The sequence below is a fragment of the Gallus gallus genome, chromosome 3 (genome assembly GCF_016699485.2).
Source record: "Gallus gallus isolate bGalGal1 chromosome 3, bGalGal1.mat.broiler.GRCg7b, whole genome shotgun sequence".
Taxonomy (NCBI): Eukaryota; Metazoa; Chordata; class Aves; order Galliformes; family Phasianidae; genus Gallus; species Gallus gallus.
The window spans coordinates 75020942-75039367 of NC_052534.1; the positions used below are offsets into that span (position 1 = coordinate 75020942).

At 43.4% G+C, this 18426-nt stretch overlaps 1 protein-coding gene across 9 annotated transcripts in view; it reads left to right on the top strand.

The window, feature by feature from the left end:
• The window catches only part of LOC121106461 (BTB domain and CNC homolog 2), a 185110-nt gene that overhangs the window by 108423 nt on the left and 58261 nt on the right, over window positions 1-18426 (top strand). The gene's annotated exons all lie outside the window — the stretch shown is intronic.

Consider the following 18426-nt stretch of genomic DNA (forward strand, 5'->3'; position numbering starts at 1 on the left):
TACAATTATCTGCACGTCTCTATCCTGTAGATGACCAGATGCTGACAAGAAGTGTAAACATTTGGTGTTATTTTTTTCCGTGGAATTTTTCCTTTCTGATACAGCTGTAGAGGTGGTTCCCCACCTTCCCTCACCCCTTTCTGGCTGTATTCAGACCCCATTGCTTCACAGATAACACCAGAAGAGCACATGTCATGTGGCAGCAGCACCCGCTCTCTGCTCACCCGTCTGTGCTGCCCAGCGGTACAAGGCAGCCTGGTCCCATTCGGGGTATCGCCACGTGGGCTATTTTTAGAGCTGGCGTTGTGCAGCCAACAGTACGCGCCGCGGGGATGGTGGTTTTTGTCCTTGTATGGTGATGACATTTTTAAGGTGTTTACCTTTTTCTAAAAGAGGCGGAGGGGTCTCTTTTTGATCATTTTTAACCACTTGCAGAGCTGCTCGGTGTAATCTGTAGGTCTGCGTGTTCTCTGTGTTGTCTGAAACGAACAGGCATGAATTAGAATCAGTGTGGGACACCAAAACAATGCGATCAATTGAGATTTTCACCTCTAGCAACCTGTTGGCTTGCATAGCAGAGCGTCTTCTACCTCGGGAAACCCCAAGCTTGTTTTGTTCTCAACTTTCCCACAGCCACCAGTCTGCACTCAGACATTTCCACCACTGCCACAGCCCCTCTGTATGGCTCTCCTCCCCCCCAGCCCTGAGCTTCACAGCCGCATGCAGCCTGGCAAGTCCCAACGGGGCGGCTGCGGGGCTGCTTTGTGCCCTTCAGGCTCTGCGGGAACGGCGCTGGCTGGTCGTGGGCTTGTTAGCAGTAGTACAAAAGCATTAGCGATGGAGATTTACTCTAATGGTGCATTTTAAGTGCATCTCCACTCTGCCAGTCTCACTTTTAATGCACTCGGTTAAGGAATGCTTGGGAGGTTGCTGCTAATGGATGGATCTTCCGGAAAATTGGAATTTTCAAATAAGATTGACGTTCGGAGTGAGAAATACAAATCTAATGAGAGTATTTCAGCAGAGGATTGTAATTAGGAATGAATGGAGTAAATTTGTACACGCAGTCTGTGAAAGGGCACAATGGAAGGTGAAATTGCGCGCTCTGCGCTGAGTGAGGGATGAAAGCCAATGTATCAGTGTCATGGCATGACAGTGTAGAGTATAAATGATACTGTCACTGAGTGCTGCAGAGGGTATCAAGGGAATTCCACTCCAGTAAATTACATTACTTAGACAGACCTGAAGGCATTGTGTCTGAATGATTGGAGGGAAAAAGGGTTGTCAGCACAAAGCAGAAGATATTACAGAACAACTAGCTGCAGGGTTGGAAAGCAGTGTTTTTCTGATGTTTACCATGCAAAGATCTTCTGTTGCTTTTTAATTTTTTTGGTTGAATTTCAAATGTATTGATGAAGCAATAGTATTTTTCTAGCAGTTGTTCAGAGCAGATACCAGCCTGCTACGAGCAGTGAGCATGTGTGTCTCCCATTGCTGGGTTAGAAATTGGTACTCCTCCAGACTAGGAAAAAATCTATTTGTGCGTTCCTAGCTCAGGCAGTGATCTCCTGCTCTTCTTTATTTAGGAGAGAGCTTGCTTTCTGAACTGTTTTGGTTACAGGGTAGGCTTGGGAATATGTATGTGGAGGGAGGAAGGCTGTGACCATTCACTGAACCACAGTATCATTAAAGTTGGAAAAGAGCACTAAGATCATATAGTCCAATCCCAACCCATCAGCATCGTGCCTACTGAACCATGTCCCTCAGTGCCACTTCTCCATGTTTCTTGAGCACCTCCAGGGACAGTGACTCCACCACTTCCCTGAACAGCCTGTTCCAATGTCTCACCACTCCTTAGCAATGTCTGGGGCTGTGTTCCTGGTGGACTGGAATAGGCAGAATCAGATCACAGGACACAAGCTTAGGGTCTCATTTGAAGGCACTAGAACAGCATGGCAAAGTCAGTGATGCCAACAGCTAGAAACATAATGTTGTGGTGACAACAACAATCCGGAGACATGATCCATGTCAGCACGTGTGCCCATGCACTGTTAGTCACAGAAGTGTGTTCCTCACTCTGTTTTGTTCATCACACACCCTTTCGCACATGAGACTCATTGCAAATGCCACTTACTTTTCCCAGATGTTGGGTGGAATAGTTTTTTCTCATTTGTTTTTCTCTGCAGTGACTTTATGAGGTGAGTAGCCCAGAGATTGGGCTTACTTGCTTCTCTGTCTCTGACCTTATGTGCAGACAGTATCTACAAGTTCCTATTCTTTCTTGGTTTTAACACAGAGAAGACTATGCAGATCCCACTGTTCTTCAGAAGTGCTACTTCATGCTGAGAATCTACAACGAAACAGCTTCTACCCAAAGAGGCTACAGACTTTTACACATTCAGATAGAAAAAGGGGGAATGGTTTTAAACTAAAAGAGGGGGGATTTAGATTATGTGTTAGGAGGAAATTCTTCACAAAGAGGGTGGTGAGGCACTGAAACACATTGTCCAGAGAAGCTGTGTATGCCCCATCCCTGGAGGCGTTCAAGGCCAGGTTGAATGGGGCTCTGGGCAGTCTGACCTAGCTAGTGACAACCCTGCCCATGGCAGGGGGTATGGAACTGGATGGACTTTAAGGTCCTTTCCAACCAAAACCATTCTATGATTTTGTGATTCCTGTGGCATGTAATAAGCCCTGCCTGCCCTGGGGCTTTTTGTGAAAGTTCAGCAGACTTTGTATGGCTTGAAAACATCCTTTTTCCACTTACCTAGTCATGGAAACCATCACTAAATGTGCATGCTGTGAATAATGATTAGGGAGTGTGCTTCCTAGGCATACTGGACTTGATATTTGTAGCCTGTATGTAGAAACCATAGCATCAAATGTACTGACAGTATGAAAAAGCAGTAAGGCATCCATGGAAAAGAAGGTGCTCTCTGTGAGATGGGATTCAACAGTAAATGGAGCAATTTATTAGTGGATCCTGATCATAACAAAAGGTGAGTGGGAGGAAGCAACATGTAATTTGTGTCTGGTGTGAATACTTCCCACATGAGCATTGGCCTAGAGTGGCATGGAGTGCAGCACAATGTCTGTCTGGATAGAAAGTGGTATTAATACCTAAGAGATAGAAAGTTTGTCCTGCTTGTGTCCTTAGGCCATCATTGTCATGGGATACTACTAGTGGGATACCACACATGGGATAACCACCCGTTGAAAATACTTGCAGACCTGCAGGCTGTTTCTTATTGTGTTGGTCCATGCATTTATTTATTTTTTTAATCTGCCACTGTTCACTTTTCCTTTGCTATCTTAGCTCCAAAAAGCTGTCATTTTGACATATCTACTGTTTTGCATGTTGGAAAAGCAAACGCTTTTTCTTACGTTATCATTCCCGTGGTTATGATCTAGGCATGTTGTCGAAGTGCAACTCTATGTGCTCCTTTACCTCCTAGAAGACCCTTTTATTCTCACTGCCTTAGCTATTCTCATGCTGGTACATCAGCATGAACCCCTGTGAACAGCACCTGTGAAGTCACTGGGGTCACTCATGTGAGCAGTGGATGCAAGACTGGACTTCAAATGCTGCAAAGTATTGTTGTTGCAACGATGGACTGGAAGAAAGAATGACCAAGCACTATGCCTTAGGGAAAACTGAGAGCCTACCCAGTGTTGCTTTAACAGAGAGAGATATTGAGCATGTTCAGACAAATTTGTATCCTCTGGCAAATTTATTTTGCTCTGTAAATGGCTCCCTGCTGTCCCAGAAGGCTATTGCTATCTCTTCCTATCTTGTACAATGGATTTCTAAATAATCAATCCTTGTGCAAGAAAGTTATGGTTCAGTAACCCCAGCTTGCTAACAATTCAGTAGTTTAATCTTAATACTCATTGCTAACACTTTTGATAACACAGGGCTATAAAGGTTGACATAGCTACTCTATAAACTCTGATTTGCTTGCCAAAAAGTCAAGCCATTACCGTTAATTCCCCTCTTATCATTAGTGTTATTAAACTGACGATTGATGTGTAAAAACTGCCATTTGCATGAAGTTCCCAAAACTGCACTAAAAGAGACTTTTGTTCTGACTTGGTAAAGAGGGGGAAAAAAAAGCAAAATAACACTAGTTCTAACAGCAGAGATGTTCACATAAAGACATGTTCTGAACAATAAGGCCGTTTATCCATGTATGACATAAATACATAGGAATTTAAATAATGAGAGATCTTGTGAAATGCAGCAAAATGCATGCCACTGGCATTGTGAAGTTTCCCTTCTATAAAGCCCTATTCTTAGGGAAAAGCAGCTTTACTTTTGCTTTGAAAATCCATTATCATAAGCCATTTTTTAAAAAACACTTGTCTTAGTGCAATATTAAAGCAATTTTACACCCTAAGAGCTGCTCTTTCATAAGGTAAAGTGCAGTCTCGTGTGTGTGTGTGTAATTGCAGTTTATTATACTTTTCACAATCATAATTTCCCCAAAATTAAGAAAACCGCTCACTTTTTTAGGCTTCCCTTTTCCTAATTATTTTTTGTTCTCCTTGTTTTTCTTCCCCTGAAGATCCTTCTTTAAAAATCTCTTTTTTAGGAAAAAAATAGGCACGGAACACTTTCTGGATTCATTGCAAAATACTCTTTGAAGGAAACATTTAAAGAGTTTAGGTTAAAAAGTTTCTGCCTTTTTCAATGCATGAGTGACATTACTATTTTGGGAGGCAGTGCCATCTGCTTGTTAAAACAAAAAGCGGGGAAGATATTCCTAGTTCTAGCGAAGATTTTTGGGTTGTTTCTACGTGAAAATCCTGTCTGATCTTTGCTCATGCTTGTCCCTTCAGTAAACAGGGGAGAGCATGGCACCCACCTCTGTAGTCCTCAGGGGTTCCAGAGGACAGGTGTCCAGGTCATCCTGGACAAGGTAGTTCCCCAAAGGCACAGTTCAGGGTGATGTATAGTAGAATCACAGATTATTCTGAGTTGGTAGAGACCCACAAGGATCATTGAGTCCAGCTCCCAGCACCACACAGCACCACCTAAAAATCAAACCCTATGTCTAAGAGCGTTGTCCAAATATCCCTTGAGCTCTGGCAGCATGGGGCTGCGCCCACTGCCCTAGGGAGCCAGCTCCATGCCCACTGCCCTCAAGGTGAAGAACCTTTTCCTAATTCCCACCTGACCTTCCCCAGCACAGCTCCATGCTGTTCCCTCAGGCCCTGTCGCTGTCACGGAGAGTAGAGCTCAGCGCTACCCCTCTGCTCCATTCATGAGGAGCTGTGGACACCGTAATGCCTCCCCTCAGCTCCTCTGCTCTGGACTGAACAGAGCAAGAGACCTCAGCCACTTCTCATACACCTTCCCCTCCAGACAGTTCACCATCTTTGTTGCTCTCCTTTGGGTGCTCTCCAATAGTTTTATGTCCCTTATGTGCTGTGTATGATGGACAGAATTCCTCCCCAGGGACATTTGCAGTCATGAGAGCTACAAAGAGGAGAAAAGAGAGCATCTTTGTGCCTGGCACCTGACCTGGTTACTACCTGAAGGTGATGAAGAGAAGTGTTTGGATTGACAGAGACTTGGCTGTTGTTTGTGGAGTTTTGCTGGAGGACAGGGTTTTTTGTTTGCTTTTCAGTGGAGGAGGAAAAGATAAATTTTTTTGTTCTTTCATTTGTTTGTTTCTGTTTTTCTAGCAGATGAGCAAGGTTTTTTTTGGAGAAAGATCAACCAAGTGCCAGCTAGTTCAAGTGAAAGGAATACAGGAGAACAGTAAGAGCAGGTCTAGGAAGGAAAGGCAGGGTTGAAGGGGAATATAGGTGGGTTGAAGGGAAGTATCAGGCTATTGACGGAATAGGAGCAAGGTGAATTCTCTATGTAGGATGTACTGTGAGCTGTGGAAGTAATGCCATAACATGGAAATGTGAGAAGAGGTTCTTGTAGTCCACTGCAGATGATGAAGAAATTTCTCTGAGATAACAGTGATTTAGTCTCTGTTATACTGCTGAAGTATTTGCAAATACATATGTATCATCATTACGGTATCGTCATGACTGAAGAAATGTTTGACCCAATCTCTGTTGACAGAAAAGCTTGCCTACTGATAATTGCTTTGCTTAAGTGTCTGATAATATGCCAGGAATGAGAGCATTCTATGTTAGGTCATCTTTAATTATGCATGTACCACCTGTCAGCTTTAAATCTGGTGAAGATTAGTTTTCTCACTGGATTTAGAGTAGGGAAAATAAGAGATCTTTCAGCAACAGGAGCAGGATATTGCAAATACTGTTCCTAGGGGAGGAGTTTCAGAAGCATTCTCCTTATCTTTCCTGGTCATGAATAACACTACTGGCACATACTGAAATATTTGAAATATTGCCTAATCTAGCTGCAGCAGCAATGGTTTTCAGAGGAAGAGGATTTCAGACCATCTGTTGCGTTTCCTAGTTTTCCTTTCTGCCATCTCAAAGGGAGGGGGAGGACACATGGAAAGTGTCTGCTTTGCAGTGTTGAGGAAATCTACCCTGAAACCCTTGCAACCAGGCTATTCATTGACCACCAGTTAAAGCACACAATAAAAGTAGCCAAAGCAATGAACACACATCTATCTTAAAGGAAATTAACAACTCAGAATGCTGAAAAATGATGAGAATGGGTGTTTTGTGGAAAAACTCAACAGGGAGAGATGGTAAAGGTCTCTCAGGGTATAAAATTAACAGGGTTGCCATCACCAGGCCTACTTATGATTTTTAAAATTCCCTTGGAGGGGAAATTCATCTTTGGACGGAAACAGGGGACTAATTCTTAGAGAATAGTTGAAAAAAAAATCAGTTCATGAGAGTATATGAGCTGTTTATTTGGTACAGAACTAGATTTTAGGAATCTCCTGGGTTCTATGGTCACATTTGCCCAGGGACCAGAGCAAAGGATGGCTGAAACACTCCATTTGTACTTCAAAACAGGAATGTTCTTTGTTTCAAGCTGCCAACCTTCTCAAATGCTTTTAGAAAAACTGAACGTCACTTTCAGTCAAATGTTTGTCCTGCTATTTGTTGCCACTGTGTCTGAGTGGGCTTTCATGCTGGAGTCTGGGCTTTCCAATATGTGCTGCTGTCAGTGGCCTGTATGCAGCATTCACAGTCAAATCTGCACTTTCCCCTCTCTGGGATTTTGATTTTCCAGCTTCTCTGATCACTGCCTTAGAATCCTGGAAATAATTCCTCAGTTATACCGAGTAACTGATGTTTATTGTTTTTCTTGGTAGTACCTTCAGCCAGTGCTATTTCTGAAAATCTGTGATTTGGAACAGTAGGTCAAATTTGTGAAACAACAAGAACGAGCAAATACAGACAGATGGCTTTGGATGTTTGAGCGTGTTTCTTTTCATCTCACATTTGGCTTTTGCTGATTCTTCATCATTGCATGAGCATTTGAGGCTGTAATTTGACACTGGTTATGTAGTAGTTGCTCCTTTGCAGATAATGTTGGCCAGTGCCCCTTGTATGTCCCATCTCCAAACCTGCCTCCCCTCTGTAGGCTGGCAATGTTTGCCCCCAAGGGCATGGGAAGGTTTTTTTTTGAGACCAGTGGGAAACTAAGGATTTGTTTTCTTATGGCTAAGAAATTTGTCTGTGTTTTTCCTGACATTTCTTCCCCATGACTACACTGGGTTATTCCTTCATTCATGATAAGGTTGCCAGACTCACCTTTGTTATTCATGTGGTAAATTATGGCAATCTCCTGTGTTGTGCCATGGGACTTTGCTCAATTCTTAGACAGAAGCTGATTGATTCCTACTTGTCTGGTTCTCTCTCTGGACCAGTTACATCACCTGGATGTGGCTGAACTTTACCGAACTCAGGTGGAAAATCGTGGGGGCGTTCCACAACTTTTGCTCTCTCATGATTCATTCAGCTGTTCTTTCCACCATCCTATTGGGTTTTCCAGTCTGACAGTTGTCTGGAGGACATTTCCTTCCTACAGACTCCTTTGTTAAATATGAAGGCATATGCGCCTTGTCACTGTGTTACTGCTGAGTTGTCCAGCAACGATGGGCACTGCCAGAGATGTCCCATTCTCCAGTTCAGGGGGCATAACTGAGTGAAGGGAGTACTCTGCTTTTGTCTCTGAAAAGCTGGACACACTGTTGAGCTTTACAGATACATTTAAGGATTAAGGAAATGTTTACTTAAAAAATGGACTTGAAATAATGAAGCAAAATTGCCAGGGGAAAAAAAAAATGCACTAGCAAGGAGTTTCTGAATTCTTTTGGCTTGTAAAATGTGGTTAATGTAGCCCCTATGTCTGGCCTGTCTTGGAGTCTCTTGTCCTGTATTTTACAGACAGTTGTTGAAGCAGAGCAGTTGTTCAAGAAAGCTTTTCTGTTCCCTAACCCAAGGTGCATCAAATGCCTTGTAGTCTCTTAAATTACCTGTCCCTTTTCTCTCATGTGACTCTTTGTTGGAGATTGCCCACTGCATTGCCCACTGCAGAGACCACAGGGGGAGAAGAAGCTATTTTCTCAATTTCTCCATGGAGGCACTTGTTCAACATTTCTGTTGTAAGCTTCGGCTTGCAGCTGGTTTTAGGCTTCATGCTTTTTCTCTCCCATTTCACTCTTTCAAAAACACTACAACAAAATTCTTCTCGTGTCAGATTTAGTATCTGTTATAGTAGAAGATTCTTATAGGAGTCATTCTTTTCCTTCCATAGCAGTGCAGTAGTGCAAAGCTTGCTGGTAAAGCTGATGAAATTCAAAGCGATGTGTTTACACTGAGTTACCCTACTGTAAACACTGCTAATTTTAAGGAGAAAGGGAACACTTCTGAGGATCATTAGCTTTGCCATATTTATAGATACGACTTCTTGCTAAAGCATGCTTTCCCTGACTTTGAGCTGGCTGCTGACAGCCGGTATTACAAGAGATCATTGTGAGTTTCATGGTCCATGTGTGCTTATGTATACATAACACAGATGAGATGAAGCCGTGGAGAGATAATGAAGGCAGCAATGATAAACCCTGTACAAGTGCCCAGTAGAGTGAAGCTTTTGAACAATCAGTATGGGCCAAATTCCAGCTCCTGTCTAGGCCATAATGGTAATGAAAATTGCCTTGTCCTTTAACTGATTGCACCAGTTCTTTGTTCCACATATTATTTTGCACTCTGGAGAATCTTTAAAGATGTTAAACTACATATTTGCATTTTTATACCAGTAGTTTCAAGTGATTTCATGTTTATGGAAACCATTGCTTTAAAAATAAATAGCTGGATATATCCTTTCCCTCCATTTTTAACAAGGTTTTCTGTATTGGAATCATCTCCTGATAGTAATCTAAAAGTGATGACTTGACTTGTAGCCAGGAACAGGCATCAAGTCAGGGAGTTCGTTCTCCATTGCCAGCAGCACTGGCAGCAGAAACCTCTAGATGTGGTCATTTGGTTGTACCCCATGGCTTATCTTTGAAATGGGAGTATAGAATCATAGAATCAAAGAATCACCAAGCTTGGAAAAGACCTCCAACACCATCCAGTCTAACCATCCACCTACTACCAATATTTCCCCACTGAACCGTGTCCCTTAGTACAGCATCTGAACATTTCTTGAACACTTTCAGGGATGGTGTGATTCCACCATTTCCCTGGGCAGCCCATTCCAGTGCCTGACCACTCTTTCTGAGAAGAAATTTGTCCTAATGTCCAACCCGAATCTCCCTTGGCACAGCTCAAGGCCATTCCCTCTAGTCCTATCACTAGTTATGCTGGAGAAGAGCCAACCCCCACTTCACCACAACCTCCCTTCAGGCAGCTGTAGAGAGCAATAAAGTCACTCCTGAGCCTCTTCTTCTCCAGACTGAACAATCATGTTTCTTTCAGCTGCTCCTCATAAGGCTTGTGCTCCAGACTGCTCACCAGCTTTGTTGCTGTCACAGAGTTATCTCTAGATCTATCTGTGTCCATGACAGGGGGACAGCAGGCCCACAGGCCCACCAGCCCAAAAAATAGGAGGCGTAGTGGAGATGTCAACAGTTTACGGGCCAGTTCAGCCCAGTTCTGTGTCTAATGGGTCAGGAGGACCCAGGGGCCCACACCCTGGGAAAGGGGAAAGGGAAAAAGGGGGCACGGTAGGGAGATGGGCCTAAAAACAGAACAGCAGCAATGATCTGAGGAAAAAAGTTGTTAATTTACTAAATATGATATCGGAATGCAGGATAACACAATATAATACAATGTAATTGGAATCGAGGCTAATAAATAAAATGATGAAGAGTGTGTCCAAAGGCCTCATTCTAAAGCTGAAGGCGAGACAACTAGGGAGACTGTCGAGACAAGGAGCAAAATGGGGCAGTCTCGTGACTTGTGAGCAGTTTTATCTTTCCCTCTGAACGGAAAATGGAAGCGCAGAGTCCTCTGGGGTATGTAGTTCTTCTTCTCTTCTGAGAACCAAGTACCTGGAAAATTGGCAGTCCACGGAACTGGAGTATTAACTCTTTAACTTCCAGTGCTGTACATGATGTTATGATGTGGAGTACCTTTAACTAAACTCATAAAACCATGACAGTTGATGTTCTCTGAACATGCTCCAGGGCCTCAATGTCTATCTTGTAGTGAGGGGCCCCCAAACTGAACTCAGTACTCAAGGTGCAGCCTTACCAGGGCGGAGTACAGAGGGATGATCGCTTCCTTGCTCCTGCTGGCTGCAACATTTCCAATGCAAGCCAAGATGCCATTGGCCTTCTTGGCCACCTGGGCACACTGCTGGCTCGTGTTCAGCTGAGCATCGACCAACACCCCCAGGTCTGTTTCTTCCACAGTCTTCCAGTCACTCTGCCCCAGAATGGTAGTGCCATACATCTGGTGTGTCCTTCTGAGAGTTAAAGCACTTGTGGATCAAATAAATGCTCCAGTATGCTTGTAGTCTTCCAACAACAAGCTCATTGCCAACACAGTGCCAATGGTAAATAAATACAACCTTCTTGAAAAGTTCAAGTGGGCAACCACAGCAAGAAGAACGGTATCTTTTACACTTTGGGTGCACTGCATTTGTGGAGGAAGTTCAAGGAAATCCCTCAGTCACAGGAAGCTTCTGCTGCAGAAATTCAGTAAGCAAGCTGCACGGCTGTGTTCAGCACCCAATGCCCACATCCCAGCTGCTTGTCAGGTCCCTGAGCGGCCAGCCTCTACTCTGGTGTGCGGGTGTTCCGTCTCACACCTACTGAGAAGGGAAGGTGATACAAAGACATTTTTTCCTTCCCTTACATAGTACTGATGAATACCACTTAACAGCACCCCAAAAAAAACCACAACACATTCAACTGAAAGTGGCTGAAGTCTCCTCTGAGTTGTTGCAGTTATGGAACTGCAACACTGGGCACTGGAACAAGCTGCCCAAGGAAGTGGTGGAGTCACCATCCCTGGAGGTTTTCAAGAGAGCTGTAGCTGTGACACTGAGGGGCATGGTTTACAGAGCCTGGTGATGATGGATTGACCGTTGGACTAGGTGATGTTAGAGGTGTTTTCCAACCTTGATGATTCTATGACATTCACACTGAAAATAGCCTGCCTTTGCCCACCCGTTTTCAGAACAGACGTTGATACTGCAAACCCTGCTTCAGCTATCTGCAATTCCATTCACACACACATGGAAAATGACTTCTTTGATTCCCTTCCAGCCTGCCTCCTATGTGGCCCAAGTGCTGCCCAGGATTCCTATGCTCCTGGCAGCTGCATGGTGGCCTCTGACCATCCCCCACTTGGGCTGCTTACTCCAATCATCCACAGGGCATCTGCCGCCTTGTGCAGGAGCACTGCAGGGTGTTCTGTGCACCATGAGCCTCAACTCCCTCTGGGCTGCTGCTATGAATATTGCAGAAAGCTTGCCTAGCACTGTGGGCACGTGCAGGCGGCTGCCAATTTGAATCACGTCTGCCATGCTGCAGAGGTGGCTGTCGCTGTGGTTGTGGTGGGTTAGCAGAGTGCTAGCAAGTCGCATTTGTAAGGGGTCCCGGGCTTCAGTCTCATCTGATTTGTCACAAAGAGAAGGAATCTACTTTGACAAATTCTGCAAATGCTATTTGCACTTCTTTTTCTGTTGTTGTTTAGCAGCTGTACCCTTTGTTTCTGAAATGCTGTATATGTACTACAGACCTTTTTGGTGAAAATCAATTGGCTTTAATTTCTTTCTCAACTACCTGATTTTTATCACATTGTTTCTCCAGCATCCTGTTGTTAATTCACATGATACATGATAATGTGATGTGATATCCCTCCCTAGTTAGCAAAATGTTAGAAAAGCTGTTGGCAGCTTCTGGAAGAGCATTTAGCAAGTGGAATTACTCAGAGATGTGCACACAAGCCTAAATAGGCATTTCCCAGCTGTCTGCAAGTTCAAAAACTAGTAGTGACTTTTCAGACTTTAACACAAGATGAATTACTTGCTACTAGAAAGAAAGAAGCCTTCAGAAATATGCACCGTGCAGTCAAGATACTTTGTTTTGTTTCTTAATTTGGAAATCAACCTCTCTGCCACTAATAATACAGTTTTTACATTATTCAGGAGTCATTTTCCTGAGGAGGTGAGCCTTCTTATTCCAAGGGGATGTCGAGCTTAAACTCATTTAAGAAAGTTTGTAGGTCTTCATTTACATCCATCCCCACACTGATGGGTTGTGCAAAGATGGTGCTTTGCAAGTGCCTTTGTGCTAGCTGCTCAAGCCAGGATACTGAGCTCCAAGTGCTTCCTCACCATGCCCAGGACATCCCCTCTTTCTTTCTGTAACATGCAGGAGCTGCTGTCCACATTGCTTTCTTTAGAGAGCCATCTGCAGTGCTGTGCCTCTGTTTTGCATGAAGAAGCTGACATCAATCACACACAGCCACACAGCTCTGCTGAAAGCTTTCTTTTTGTCCATGGGCACCTATTGTGAGCTGGCTCTTTTTTCCCCTCTTCCCTATTCTGTTTCTCCCCCAGGACCAGCCTGGGGCTTGCTGGATGTGTGTCCATTCCCTGCTGTAACATCACCCATCTCTGACATTGATGATGTTTAAGATCCCTTCCAATCTAAGTCATTCTTTGATTCTTTTCCTATGCATTCAGGCTGCTCCACTGGCAGCTTTATTTTCAGCTGAGGCTCTTATTGCCACCTCCATAGCCTCTCTGCTCCCTGCCTTTAACTTGGCATCTCTTGTGCCTTATTCTTCAATCAGGTGGATTACCATCTCTTGGCATCATGTCATCACCCACTCTACCGCCTCTCACTAGTAAATTGCTTCTCCCCTCTTGTCCTTTCTCTGACACTTTTCTCTACTCTCCTCTGAGAGCCTGTAACTTCTCCTCCTCTCCCTTTGAAAAAGCCTTGTCTCATATCCCTTTGGTGGACAGGACAATTTCCAGCAACATTTTTTTCCATCTCACTTCCATTCCCACTTCTCTTTCGAACTCCTTGGCAGCCATTCACCCTGCTCTGGGCAGCACAGCCTTTCTCCTGTCTGCCCACTCCTTTCTTCTTCCTCCAAGCATCTGTACATACTCACACTAGTATGCATTGTCTTTATCTCCGGCCTCTTGAGTTGCTTTTTGCTTAGTGAGAACACTGTAAACTAGCTGCCCTTTCCCATGAACCACTCTCTGTTCTTGCCTCTTCCCCCATGGAGGCTCCTGACCTCACCAGCCTCCCTCTCACTTCTCCCTTCTCCCATGAAGCGTCGCCAGACAGATCTCCACGTTTCCTCCTGTTAACCCCCAGCCTCCCCTCTCTCTGAGGCAAGCTCACTTCTTTTCCTTTCTTCTATCTCAGACCCTTCCACTCATCCATAGTAACAGGTTTTTGGCATCCTAGTGGATCTTACTCCTGGCTCTTCCTCATCCCTTCAACTTTTTAAGCATTGCCTATAAACTAGTCCTATTTTGGAGCTTTTTTTGTACATCTCTTCTTTATTATTACTGAAAACATTTGCACAAATTCCTCCTCTTTCTTATGCTCTTTTTGAAAAAATTCTTGACACACTCAGAGGAGAGGATTGGATCTGTGTGTATATGTTGACAAATAAATGGAATATCTGCTACAGAAAATACTGTCCCACCCAATTTTATGGAGTCAAAGGCGTATTTCCAAGTGATACAAATCTGGGTAGCTGTATTGATTGACCTGGCCCAATGACCCTCTTAGTTGAGATAATTTCATAGAATCATAGAATGGCTTTGGTTGGAAGGGACTCTGAAGACCGCCCAGATCCACTCTGTGCCAAGGGCAGGGCTGCCCCTCACCAGCTCAGGCTGCCCAGGGCCCCATCCAACCTGGCCTTGCACAACTCCAGGGATGGAGCATCCACAACTTCTCTGGGCAGCTGTGCCATTGCCTCCCCACCCTCTTTTTGAAGAATTTCTTCCTAATTATCTAACCTAAATCTCCCCTCTTCTGGTTTAAAACCATTCTCCCTTGATATATCACTGTCTGTGTTTCCGAATTACGTATGTTTGGAATGTTCATACCAGACAATATGACATTTAGCAGGAACATGCAGTGTATGTGTACATGCACGTACCTATACAAACACACAGAAGTATTTGCACATGCAAATTCATGTATACTTTTAAGACACAGCACTGGAGCATAGTATGCTGTGATGAAAGAGCACTGTGTCATTCATAACATAGTAGTAACTGTCCCAGATTTCATCAAGAAACAAATACTTTATTTAAGAAAACAATAGTGTTCCTTTGGGCATATAACTGGACAGTGTCTTTCTGGGACTTAAATTCTTCCAAGTAATGACATGAATCTGTAGGTACACCTACCTGATCTTGACTTCCGATAGTTACAAATTAACTGACTGTTTCCACAATACTTGGATTGGGCTAATGGCAAAATCTTCCTATAGTGTGCTTGTGAAAAATTCCCTTGTTTTTGTGAAGCTACATCACCCGTGTGGTCAAGTTCATCTAAAATATTGGGTTTAATGCCACATAACAATATTTGCATTCTTCTGCAAGTCCAAGAAGCACAATACAGTGATTCAGTTGGAAGAATTTGTGGCTTGGCTTTTTTATAATTTATTTTTTTTATTTCAGCCCACAGTATGGGTTAGGTAAAGTTAGGGTACATACAAGCTGAGGGGGAAGAAGCAAGAAAAAAAAATGTGCTTGATTTTACATTGCAGACTGTTCCATCTCTGATGTATATGGAGAGAGGAACTCACTGCCAGGCACTAGAGTTTGCCATCTAGCTTATTCCCCTTTTTAGCATGAAAATTGCTGTAGGGTGTTGCAGGCGCTCAGAAGTATCGATTGTTTCCTAGCTTCTATTTGTATTGTGCATTTTACCTAATAATAAGTAATGCTTTTAGATTAGCTGCGTTTGAAATACTAATCAATAGGCTTTATAGATTCCTCACTTTGTACGTAAACATGACAGTCTCCAGCGGAGCGGAAGAGTTTTATCCCAGATTGTTTATACTGTATAATTATCAATCTGTAGTGTAATCTCCTTGTCTTCTTGCATTTATGGGTTGATCCTGCTTGTTGCAGAGCTCCTTCAAATATCATTAAGGGTACTCAACACCTTGCCACGTAAGTACTGTAATGTGCAAGCTAAGTCCTGCTGCATGTGGACCTCCCAGTGCTTCTTACTGTACATGTGCACTGTAAATAGGAGTGCCTGCATTATATCTTGTCACTGTTGCTAGCAGTTTCCTTCTGCAAAGCTGTGTTTTGAGCCACGATACATCTGCCAGGCTTCAGGTGCACAGAGTTAGAATTTTCTCACTGGGATATTCTCAGAGACTGTAGTTGGGAAACCACTACCAAAGTGTTTCAGCTGAGGGGGAACCAAGTAGGGAAATAAAGCTTAAAATTACGTGTTGAATTTGCCAATGTTTCAAACTTTTTTAAACTCTTCTCAAGCTCTGGTGCCCCCATGCTGTGCAGCAAAGATGTGAAATCTCAGCTGGAGAGAGGTTTGGAGCCATGGGTGTGGCTGTCGCTGTTGCTATTCCAGTGGAAATCCTTTCAACCAGCCAGGCCAGGTTAAAACTTCTGAAAAGAAGTCCCCATGCTGCTGGTGGCTTCTGCCTAATGCTGCCTGTGAAATCTGGTTTCTGGTAAACCAATGGAGCCTTCAGAGCCATGCTCTGCTCATTCTAACTCTGTTTGGTGTGATGTTGCATACTGCTTGGCTGTGATAGCCAGCAGCCGTTGGGAAGCAGAAACCTCGGGGTTTCCATCCTTCTCCTGACCCGTGTGGGCTGTAGGGTTGAGTTGCACAATGGCACATTTAGTTTTTTTAAGGTAACAGGATTACATACAGGAGCTGTTAAAAGAATATTAGGGTTGTCAAGTCAAGTAAGAAATGTTGTAACATAGCCTGCTCACCCTTCAGTTAGATTCTGTATGCATGCAAATTTGACATTCTTTAATTGCACGTCTCTGAGATCCATAGAAAATATAGCCTCTCAGTTCTCATCAGAAAAAGCACACAGACTTTTCCTTCTGAGAAAAGAACTATTTGTTTGTACATCAAATACTGTTATCTCATAAAGATTGTCCAGACTGTAGGTGTGGGTTGCATTTCGTCAGCTAGTCAAAGCTTCCATAGGTCACAGCTGCCTGAAGCATGTCCCTGATCAAGGCTGCCATGATCCTGTGAGTGGGTGCCTGGGGAGACAGTCACTGCAGGGACAGGGCCCTCACTGTGTCACTCTGGGCACTTAGGTGTTCTGGAGAGCCTGTCCCCTTGGGAAAGGAGAGAAAAGGCAGAAGGTAGGAATGGGTTGCAGTCACCATGTTGTTGAGCATGGAGACTGGCTTCGGGTTTTGAGGGTCTCCAAGAATGTGTGGGATGTCTGCCTTTGGTGGCTTCTGTTTCTCTACCAATAGTATTTCTACTTAAATGAGTAAAAGTAGGTGGGCTGCACACCTACTATAAAGAAGTCATTTAAGCCAACCTTATGGTGCTTTTGGTGTATGTAAGTCATTGGGGCTGTATAAAATGGACAGTTTGACTTTCTATTAAGCAAGGTCTTACTCTTATGTGGTAGGTATAAGAAAAGGGGGCATGTGAACAGAAATGCAGTAGAGTGTTAGTGAGAATGGCTTACTTAAGAATAGACTGGAAAACAAGTGTTTACAACTTGTTGAATGAGAGAAAGGGAAAATGGAGAGAGAAGGGAAGCAGTTTGTCAGGTGCTATTGTTTGTTTACAGGCTTAAATAATTTGAATCACTCAAATTCCTTACATTGACCTTTTGTAAGCAAAGCAGAGCACCTGCCAGTAGATTATAAATGTATGTAGGCACTGTACTCAGAACCAAAAAAGATGTTTTCCAAAGTTAGAACCTGTTGTGTTGGCATAACAGTGCATTTAATGTAAAAAATCATTGAATACACTGAATTGCTGAAGGATTTTCCACCAACTGCTCAAAGAAAGTTTGCTTCTTATAGCAAAGGAGGGCCTGAAACAGGCAGGAGTGGTTGAAATTCAACATTCTGACATCAACAAATCCTAGTAATTTTTACATCCAGGAGTCTTAAAGGATATAGCTGAAAAGCTCTGGTAAGTGCCTGTTAATTTATAATAAATCTTGGGAAACAGAGGAAATTCCAGAAAATTGGAAGGCTGCCAACTATATTTCTGATATTTCAAAATAAATAAATAAATAAAAATTGATAGGGATGTCCCAGGGAACTGTAGGCTGTTTTAGCTTGATGTCAGCCCTGGGTAAAATAGCAGATCATCTATCTTAGGATCTGTCAAGGGAGAATTTGGAGGCTAATCCAGTAACAGCTGAAAAGAGAGCTTTTTAAACACACCACGTCTCCATGATAAAGGCAGCTTTATAAGACCAGATGAGGTGGTCATTTCTGCCTTTTGGATTTGTGACCCAGTGAAGGAATGCCCTGAGATTAAAGCTCCCTTGGTAGAGTGTGCCAATTCAAATAGAAATAATCAAGCCACTCTGCTTCCCTGGGATAACATGTAGCTTAGATTTGGGTTTTGTATGTTAATCTCTTATTTGATTTGATGGCTTTTGCAGCTTTAAGTATGTTGAGTACATCGTAGTTTTGTAGAGAAACCAAATAAACTTCAAAAAGCTGCATTGAAAAGCTTGATAGATAATCTTAGTATCCTCAAATGAAGATAAAATCCTATTTCTCCTTATAGCGGTATTTGCAACTTTAATCCCTTGATCTTAACCATGGCAAAGACGCTTCTGTAAGCTCCTCTGAATCTTATAGAAGTAAAACTTCTCTTCATCTTCTGATGTTTTCACAGTCCTCTCCCAGACAGCAGGTGCAGCCTTTAGGCACCCTCAGAACCAGAACTCCAATGCATCAAAACTTTCCCCACAGGTTTCTTCAGCCTGCTGGTGTGTTCACTCAAAATGCCCATTTGCATCCCACATCCTCTCTACTTACCCTGGCTGTAGCCTGTTAGGTGT